The sequence below is a fragment of the Lycium ferocissimum genome, chromosome 10 (genome assembly GCF_029784015.1).
Source record: "Lycium ferocissimum isolate CSIRO_LF1 chromosome 10, AGI_CSIRO_Lferr_CH_V1, whole genome shotgun sequence".
NCBI lineage: Eukaryota > Viridiplantae > Streptophyta > Magnoliopsida > Solanales > Solanaceae > Lycium > Lycium ferocissimum.
In genome coordinates, this window is record NC_081351.1 from 38383509 (window position 1) to 38394626 (window position 11118).

The following is an 11118-nucleotide window of genomic DNA, read 5'->3' on the forward strand; positions in this document are numbered from 1 at the left end:
TTCATCAAACATCCAACAGCTCAAATACAATGTAATCAATGACGAACAAGTGTACATACATAGAGGCAGTTCGTAAGAAAGATCGTAAGTAGATGGATATGGATGTAACACAACATCTTCCACTTTGTTTTCCACAGCAAAACTAAGCCATTGGAATTTTTTGATTTTAGAACAAGTGGAATGAGATAAAACGTGGTCCACAAAGGATACAAAGTTTTCGACATTATTGTAATTTCTATCATTGAAAAGGAAATTATGAACTGAAGTCCAAAGATAACGCCACCTCTTTGAGACAACGCATGATGAGACAGCATCTTTGGTCGGCAAAAGAGAGAGAATTTGTACCAACAGTGCGTCCGGCAACTGACTGATATAATCATCTAGGGTTTCTTCAACTTCGTGTTGTAGTTTCTTGGACATTGAATCTCTCAAATTACTGCTTCTACAACAGCCATTTTTGCTGGAATGGCGGGAAGCCATCATTGGAAACCTATTCCGAAATGGGAAACACACGTCCAAAGAACAGAAATGAGAAAACTAAGGTCACTACTAATGGCATTTCTCTTTTATAATGAAGTAGTGATGGAGAAAATGATCAAAATGGTACTTAATGTATGAGAATTGGTTCCATTTGGTCCTTAAATGTATATATATGATGTAAATGGTTCTTTAACATATAAAAAGTGACCAATTTGGTCCTAAGTCAAGTTAAAGAAAATAATTATGTTTGCTGTAAAAATTAACTGAGATATAGGCAAATATCTTTCATACATAAAATTTGTTTAGCCAATCGAAAGACATTTTGCGCTTCAATTTTTTGCGCGAATTGTCCTTATTATCATAGGCTCAAAAAATATTGGTCTTTATTTTTAGCATCTTCAAATCTCACGTATATATACGCATATTTAATAATTTTTTTTCCCCTGGTAAAAAGAAATGATTATGTTTGCTGTCAAAATTAACTGAGATCGTCGGCATTTTCTTTCATACACAACCTACTTAGCCCAATCGAAAGACATTTTAGGCTCAATTTTTGCGCGAATTGCCCTTAATAGAGTCGTTAAAAAAAAATCCGTAAGTCGATCTTTAATTTTTGCAGAACTTTTCATTTAATGAAAGTTTGTGGGCCAAAATACCCTTATTTTGCCTTATCCCAGAGATCCGGTTCGATGGTCGGAAAAAAAATCGCAAGGCAAAGTTTTGTAGAACTAATTTGCTTGGCATAAGTTTGTAGAAACTTTGTCTTATCCGACAGTTGGTAAGTTATAATAGAAGTGAAATGCCTTATCGGCATAAGTTCTATAACTTAATTTCTATGATAACTTTTTCTTAAATTTTTGCCCAACAAGACAAAGTTTCTATGTCAGGGTATTTTCAGTCACTTTATTGTTACTTAAACTGCCAAATGGCAAAAGTTAAAGATCAGCGATTTGAGGGGCAAAAATTAAAGACCACCCCAAAATAGGGGCACTTGTGTGGATTGCCCTCTAGGCTTCCTTCCACATCCATTGAGTATATTAATCATAAAATTACAACTTTCTTCAAGTCCTACCATCGAATCAAAAACTTACTCATGGCTCTTTCAAGTTAATGTTAAGAATTTTAATCTGGGTTCTAAAATCAGATTGAACCATACAAAAATGTATCTTTATTTTGTAGTATGATAGCTCACCTGCAGAGTGCAGGGCCTAAACTGGGCCTCCGTTTATTTTGACAATAAATAAATATAGCAATTATCTTTACTTTATATGGCTTAGGACCAAACAATATTTCTTGGTTATATTCATTTTCTGTTTCAAACACAATGACTAACACAATTTATCTACCGTGTTTAAAAGATGAGGCACTGATGATTTTTACCTTGTTAGAATACATGACAACTCCTCTGCTTGTAAATACATCAAATGAAAAATGGCAGCTCTCTTTAGACGTTACTCTTATATTCCATTGGGTGCGTTTCGTTTGCTTTATTAATGGTTTCTTCAAATATTATGGTTCAAGATACTAAAGTTTTCTGGAACTCATACAAGTATATATTTTTAATTTTTATATATCCCCACCCCCGCAGCCTACCCTACCTCCCTTCTCTCCACCACCAAAAGTTGCACTCCGAATTCAAAAACTTCAGTTTTGCTTTGAGTATATGCAAATGCTCTTAAAATGACATTTTCCAACTTGCGATCCGAACAAAAACACAAACACTTATTTTCCATGGAAAACATTTTCTGAGTAGCAAAACACTTATTTTCCTATAGTAAAACATTTTCCATCCTTGTAGTTAGTCCTAGAGTAAAAAAGAATCTCATTTCCATCTTTGTAGTCAGTGCCAAGAGTAGTTGGTTTTTATTCCACGAAGTCAGTTCCATTTTCCATTCTTCTCACTTGAATAACTAGTATTTGGAGCCAACAGGGATTTAAATTTTAGAAAACTTTTGAATGATTTGGAGTTAATTAGAGTTGATGATTTTTTCAGAGTGCAGAAGATAACAGAATGATATGTCAGAGGTACAGCAAAGGAAACTACACAGTTAAATCTTCTATACTGTTCTAAATTGCACTGGACATCAGGCTAGTAATGTGCACTGGAAACTGATCTGAAAGTGAAGATACCCTTCAAGGTTGCATGCTTAGTATGTTTAATTTTGTTAGCGAAGCAGTTTTGACAGAACATAACTTGAAGAGAAGGGGTTTGCAACTTTACTCAAGATGTTACTTGTGGGGGAAGGAATCAGAGAATATTAGCTACCTTTTCCTACATTGTGAGGTTACAGATCTACTCCAGCAGCTTTTCTTTAGCATGAAAGATGTTAAATGGACCATGCCTAAGACTTAGACAACTACAGATGTGTTAGCATGTTGGAGCAACTCCGGAGGACTGATTAGGCAGAAAAAGTAGACTACATGGAAAAAAAAAAAAATATAGGGTGTTTCGAACAAACCAGCAGTTCTACTCAGAAGCTCAAGATGCATTGTTTACTTCTGCTTCACTTTTGGTGTAAAGTACTTCTAAATGATGTGTATTCATTGTAAGACATAATAGAGTCACCGTAAGAAGAGCAAGGACATATTTTTTGCTCCTTTTGATCTTGTAATATTGATACTAGCACTACCTTTGCGCTAATTAAAGAGATATAAGATTGTTACCTTTCTCAAAAAAACTTGTATTGCACAAGTTCAAATTTTGCAAGAGACATTTCCAGAGAAAACAAAGCTGGCATAACACCTTCTCCCTTTTATAAGTTCACTGGTCTTGATAGTTCCAGTAACACATAAATTGCAAGAGAATTCAAAACACACATGCAATGTCTAGAGTTCAAAAAACAAAGGCTTCGTGAGAAATCAAGCATCCTTCATATTTGAAATGCCACGTGTTCAAAATTACATGCTGTAAATAAAAAGGTACAATATAAGGTGAAGTTTCTTGTGTGCCGAAATAAAACCACTTCCCGTCTAGTCATGGAAAGCAGACTCTTGGTAAATAATCACAAAATCCTTAGATGATCTTGGGCTGTCTAGCAATTCCTTAGCCAGTCGTGATAAATATCAGGACACACAACTCTCTGAACAACTCCAACATATTCTTCTCTTTGCCATGATAACAAATTTCTTCAAAACCACTGCATTCTTTAAAATAAACTTCAAAAGTTTGAAAAGCTTATAAAAGTGCCCTTTAGACCAGTCCTTCAAACATATTGCTATGTTGCCGGCAATCTTAACATACTTAAGATTGGGAAACACAATGTTTGAAATCCAATTCCGCGAATTGATATTATTTCCTTTATCCAAATAGCTTAGCTCAAGGAGGCAGTAGAAATTTGCAAACTAGAAAGAGAATATAATCAGGATCAAATACAGGTCTACATCCTATTGGGAATATTCCACAGAAGGCAAATTAAAATGATTTCACAGTAGTAATGTCTAGTATAGAACAATTTTAAAATCCCACGAATCTTGAACAGTTCTTAGCAGATGATTTCAACAGCTGCGTATCACAAATAGCAGTACATAAGCCAAGCTAAAAGATCTCAGTTGGTCACCAATCATTTTCCTTTCTTGAGCCCTTTTAAGATATAGAAAGCAACTACACAGACCAATTATTTATAGCTTTATAGTGAAAAAAGATTCTTAATGATAATTAATGTTATATTTGGTTTCTCCTTTCGAAAGGTTTTACAGTCTTGATTTGGGGATTGTCAAAAGTTAAAACTTCAAAGTAACATTGAATGTAAAGAGAAGGGCATAAATTGAGAGAAATTACGTATCCAAAGTGTATGTTCAGTGTCTCCAAAAGAGGCGAGGTCCACAAAAGGTTAGCTAGTCCATACAGATGTTTCTTTGTTACATTCATCTCTATTGTCAGACATTTGCATCTCAATTCTGAAAGTGGCACCCCTTCGAGTTGCAACATGAACACGATCTGGTGAAATAATCCGAATGAAATTAGTGAAGTATAGAGAAATTAATCACAACAAAGAAAGTGCTATGAAAAATCTAACCATCTAACCACTTCAAGGAACAACAATGTACAACACGCTAGTTTCTAAAATAATCTATGGTCAGTATAGAAATATCCAACTGCAAAACGAGATAGGAAAATCATAAGGCTACAGAAGGCAAAGAGCCCGAAAAAACTTTTTGTACTGAAATAGGAAAATACATCATAAGGTTACCTCTTGAATTTTAATTTTTCAGTATATTAGAAGGCAAAGACTCTCCGCCACATTGTTCGAAAAACGTCATCGCCACTTTTCCTCTTTTTTTTTTTCATTTGATTTTTCTTTTATTAATTATTTTACACTAATTAACCTCTAATTAACTATTAAACCATTAATTTTGTCTTCTTCATACAAAAAACCCTTCTTCTTCTTCTTTGATTCAATCCATTTTGTTCCTCCATTAGCATTCTAAGCAACAAATTCAACCCATTTTCTTCCTCCTCCATTAACACACACTCAATTTAATCATCAATCATAAAGAGCTTATTTTCAAGAAACATTCAACCCATGCAATTCTTGCTAACCCATTTTCTTCCTCCATTAAAAATTTTCTTCAACCCATTTTCTTCCTCCATTACACACACACATTATCCAACCCATTTTCTTCCTCCATTAACACACACATTCATTTGAAGGCAAATCAAACACCAAAATATTTTTAACCATTTTCTTCAACCCATTTTTAATATAAGCTGCTGCTGCTGCTGCGGGGGAGGCGGCGATGTTATAAAATAAATTGCATTTAACAATTGAAATCAAGGTGTCTTCAATGTCTTCTTTCTCAATTTTTAGTTGCAACAGTCACATTCACTCAATTTTTTTTTTTTGAAGATAGTCCAAAACAGGTTGGGGGGGTTTTTATGTATTTTACCAAACTTTCATGAATACAAAAGTTGATTTATATTGCATTCTAAAGGCTATTCCCTTTCTCGGGTTTTACCCTGCAATTCTTGCTAAAAATCAAATAGTGGAGAATAAGGTCTTTTGACATAAAAACAAACTCTTCTAACCAACTTCCATTCTAGTTTCACATCCCTTTAGAAGATAGTCCAAAACAAGGTCTCTGAAAACTTGATGATAATCACGACAACTGACATTCTGTACGATGAATCTTAAAGTGAGGATGGCAGTAACCAGAGAGGAGACATTTACTAGCTTACACTTGAGATATACTTAGATTTCCTGTTATCTCCAAATGCTGAAGATGTGGGGCAATAATTTCCAAAGATTCATTAGGTTCTTCATAAGGTAAGCTCAAATAGGATTTCAACTTTAGTCTCTTTAAATTTGAAGTGATATCAAGACGAGGAAAACCATGGAATAACTCCAACTCCATAGTTTCCAAAGCCGGACAACTTGACAGTAATTTCACAATATTCTCATCTCTAACCATACTTCTTCCAGCTTCAGGCTCTTTAGAGAATCCCAAGCTATGACCATTTATCTATCAAACGCCCAACAGCTCAAATGCAATGTAATCAATGACGAACAAGTGTAGATACATAGAGGCAATTCGTAAGAGTCGTCATCAAATGACTGTAACACAACATCTTCCACTGTGTTTTCAACAGTAAAACTAAGCCATTGGCTGATTTTCGAATCAAAGTCCCATCAGGGGCGGACCCAGAGCTGCTCCAGAGTTAAATTGCTATATAAGAAATATATTAGTATAAATGTTCTTTATTTTGGAACTTGTGTTCAAACCTGTTGCTCAGAGCTAAAAATGGAGTTGTCTACTGAGTCCCATTCAGAGATGCGAGTTAAATTGAGTTGGAATTTCTTTATTTTGGAACAAGTACAGTGAGCTAAAACGTGGTCGACAAAGGATATGAAGTTTTCAACATTGTTATAATTTCGATTATTGAAAAGGAAATTATAACACCACCTCTTTGAGAGAACACATGATGTGACCGCAATTTCAGGACTCATCTCGGGACAAGGCACTGGCAAAACGTCCGGGGCTTAGTTCCCGTGAGGCTTACGCCTAAGTGCCCGACTGTACGCCCTAAACACACCCAACACTCGGGGCTCGCCTAACTGTTCTTACACAAATTATATGTTAAATTCTTTAATTAAAATCGTTGACCCTCGTAATTCTATAACAAATGAATGGTACTTAATAGTTTTTCATTTATAGAAATAAGAAGATTGAGTGTAACTCAAATAACAAGTCGTAGTATTGCATATTTACTATTTGAGAACATCGTAAGGGTGAATATCACTTAATATTTCTTTTAAAATTACATAGCCGAACTGTACATTTTCACTTGTCATTGGTCTTTTGTCCTATATATCAAAGTTATTATATTTTATTATTTCGCTATTTGAAAGTAATTTTAATTTTATTCATGACGGAATTACATTTTAATTATAATACTAATAAAATTTATCGATATAAAATGAATAGTATGATAGCAATATTGTTTTAAGAAATTGTGATTTTTTCATTGTTTGAAAGTTAATATGTTAGTTGATTTGTATTCCATAATAGCTTTTATTTCATTGTATTATTTATACTTGCAAAATTATATTATATATAATTACAAATTGTAGCTAGTAAAGCTTTTGTTTTAGACCCTCAAACTTTTGAAGCCCCAAAAATTTTTACCGATAAATTTTATGGTTTAAGTTTCTCTTAGATAATATTGAAGATTGTAAAAATATATATTACAAAATATATATAACAAAATAAAGAAAAAACACTATCTACGTTTTAAGAGCAATATTTTAAAGCTTTGAACTAAGCTACTCAAATCTTCATATTTTTAAATAAAGTTTTTACAATAACATCCTAGGTAATGTCTTTAAAACACATGGCTAATATCTTATTGATTTGAATTAATCCTCACTAATATAGATACTAATGTTACTATATGTCATTTATTTGCGCTTTTCTTTTATTTTTTATGTAATTTTACCTAATTAAAAAATATTTATTGTAATTATAATATTTTATGAAATACTAAAAATAAATACACATGGGGCTTAAGCCCTGTGCCTCGGGGTTTACGCCTCGCCGAGGCAAATGTAAAACGCCCCGCCTTACGCCCTCGCCTTTTAAAACACTGGTTTTTTCAACTCCATTATTTTGCTTCTTTGGACATTGAATCTCTCAAATTAGGAGTTCTAAAATCGCTATTTCTTCTGGAATGGCGCGAAGCCATGATTTCCCACTTTCTCTTGAAAAGTGGACCCTCGTCTTTTGGGTTTTCTCACCTTTTAGTCTTGGGAGGGAAACTAGTTTGGCATTTCTATGAACAAGAACTAAGGACCCATTTGGATTCGAAATCATGAGATGAAATCATGTTTGGACATGCAATTTAGATTTTTTAAGTTGTATTATAGATATAACAATCTCACAAGTTGTGAAAACTATCAAACCTTTTTCAATTCTTATACAATCTTACCAAATGAGCAAGTCATAGTTCATAACAAAAATAATACGCTACTAGAAGGTTGTCTTTCTAAAAAATAGAAGAATAATTGATCAAACTTTAGTTCAATAAAAAGAAAAATTTAACATGAATATTAATGTAACTACTCTTTAATATAATCCCCCCACATAAATAAAGGTTGGTAGAAGCTAACGAGGTTGGTAAATGATTGGTGGAAGTAATTATAAAAAATACCTACCAACTTATGGGTTTTTTTTTTTTGACAAAATATAAACTTATGGGTCAAGTTTTACATCTAAAAATTTTGAAATCCCAAATCATGCTTTTTTGGATGATTTGGGATTTCATCTCGAGATGAAATCGCATGTCCAATCGCCTACTAAAAATTTCAACATTACTCAGTTTGGACAAATATGTGATGGAAGCCGCAAAATAAAAGAATACTTAAAGTTTGAAGTTGAAAATAATACCCCATCACTGTCCTATTTACTAAGCATACCTTTTAAGGAGCCATAAATAAAATGAAAATTTTACTATATCACCCTTAAATATTATTAAGTAATCTAATTAGGGGTGTCAAATGGACGGGTTTCATTGAAATTTTGGAAGTCAAAATGGGCTGGGTCATGACCCGCCCAACTTGACCTAGTTTTTTTAAAGAGTCTATTTTCCATGGAATATTTTCTAGAAAAATATTTTTTCGTGGAATATTTTCCACAGATATCAAACACACCCCAAACTTATGAGATACACGATACAATAAAAGTGAATACATAAAAATAATAAAATAAATCTCAAGCAATAAACTCAAATTAAAGCAAATCTTATAAATGGGCTACTATTAGGTTAAGTTGGAGATCACTTTAAAATGGGTTATGTTCAGGGGCGGATCCACCCTTTAGGGTGGGGGTGGCATGGCACCCCCTAAATTGATAAATTTTTTATATACCTATGTTGAAATTTGCTTAAACTAGATTAAATATTTGATACTGCCACCCCAATCGCAAATTAGACGAAGGTGTCATGGCTGGTAGACACAAGTTTGAATCTATCTTGAACATTTTCCGACTCCCTTTTTTCTTTCTCGCTTTTTAGTTCCTTTGTACGAGCTTATTTCCTTTTCGCTCTCTCAATTTTCTATTTCTCTTTTTATTATTTATATTTTCTTTCCTCTATTTTATTATTTTATCCTGATCTACGATCTCTAATGAGACACACACAAAATAGAAACTTCAAAATCCCTTAAATTAAGCATTTCTCTTAATCTCAAATCTGTGAGTCTCAATAAGAATTTTAGATTGAGATCAAAATTCAACTTTTTTATAATTTCTTTTGTTGGTTACTCCCTCCGTCCAGGTTTACTTGTCTATATTTGACTTGGGACACTCTTAATAAGCATAAATAAAACGAGAAATGGATTGGAGTACTTAATAATAAGGGTAAAAAATGTATAAAATGGTAAATTATGTCTTGGGTTTTCAAACTATACAACTTACAAGTAAAAGTGAACATCTATTTTAGTATAGTGGAAAAATAAAAATGGACGGAGGGAGTGTATTATAAAAATTCGTGTTTTTCTATAATTGCTAAATTCAATTTAAATCAATTTACTACTTAAATTGTGATGAAAATTTCGTAAGCATTGCTTTGATAAACATGAAATTTATGATTTATTTTTTAGAACTTATAGTTTATCTAATTCTACATTTACTTATGGGGTGTAAATTACCTATTGAAGAGTTTTTCTATATTTTTTCTTATTTTGATTGGTGTAATTTCCTTATTGAAGATGTTATTTTACTTGTGCAAGTTCATTTTTTAATATACATAAAAGATGTAAGTTCTTTGGTGAAAATGTTGATTATACTTCTATTGTCAATAGGTGTGATTCCTTATTTTAAGATGCTAATCATGTTCGTTTCTTGATTTTAGAGATGTAATTTTCATATTTGCAAATAAAAAATGGCCTATTAAGTTGACCCGAAAACTCAAAAGAGATGGATCCTGCCCAAATACACGTTCCTAACAAGATGTACATTAGAAAAAAAATTGTGGCACCCGCCACCTTCAAATCCTAGATCCGCCTCTGGTTATGTTGGGTTGGACTAAAATAAGCCAACTATGAAATTAACTTGAGCTCAATCCATAAAATCTAGGGCAGGACTAGATTATGTAATGATGATACTAAAAAAGAATACGTGCCTAAAATGTATGATCCTTTGTTAAATGGACTATATCAAGGAACAATCAAAAATAGTTTTCACCTTCACTCATAAATTGGTCGGGCCATCAACTTTTAGGCTATCTTTGACACCCTAAATCTAATTATTTAAATTAATAAAACACACTTTGAAAGTTTGTAGCCACTAAGAATTCCTTGAACTTTCCAACCCAATAATTAATGATAAAGGTAAAATAGGTATGAAATGATAAATTATCTCTTAATTTTCTAAACTGGACAAGTCAAAATGGACAACAATTTTTAGTATATAGGACAAGGTAAAAATGGACGGGGGAGATATTTGAAAATTAAATTATATTCGAATATAAAAAGGTATTTCTACCACACCAATTTTGATCACAATGGCCCCAAATGAGGTTAGCACGATAAATTGCAGTCATTTATGCTAATTTAATGACACTACCCTTCTCATTTTAATTCAAAAGCTGCAAGAACTCTCTTATCAATTCAAATTTAGTTTTTTCTCAATACATGGAGATTCTCACATAATTAATATTGATACATCTTTTCCCATAAATAATTAATGTTGATATTTTCCCCTCCTTTTGGATTAATTCATACGTATGATTATCTTGTATATAATCCATTTTTGTTTTCTTAATTTATGGTCCTTTATTAGCTATATTAGATTATTTAAATTATTTTCTATGTAATAATATAATATATGGATTGAATATGTAATTGAGTATCTTAGTACGATATTTGATATTTTGATATTTTTCTATAAGAAGTGAATACCTTTTTAAAAGAAAAAAAATGCTTATCAACTACTGTAATATTGAAATTGAAATGTCAAAAATTCCATATTCTGTATTTATGAAGTATGCACACCCTTAGTTTCTTGTCTTAACATTTGTGGTTCTTTACCTTTTAAATGTACTTTCGTTTTCAAGAAGGAATAATATATTTTTAGGATAAACATGGACAACAAAATGTGAATAGGGTGCAAATTTAATGAAACAGACATTAGTATGACATTTTTTTA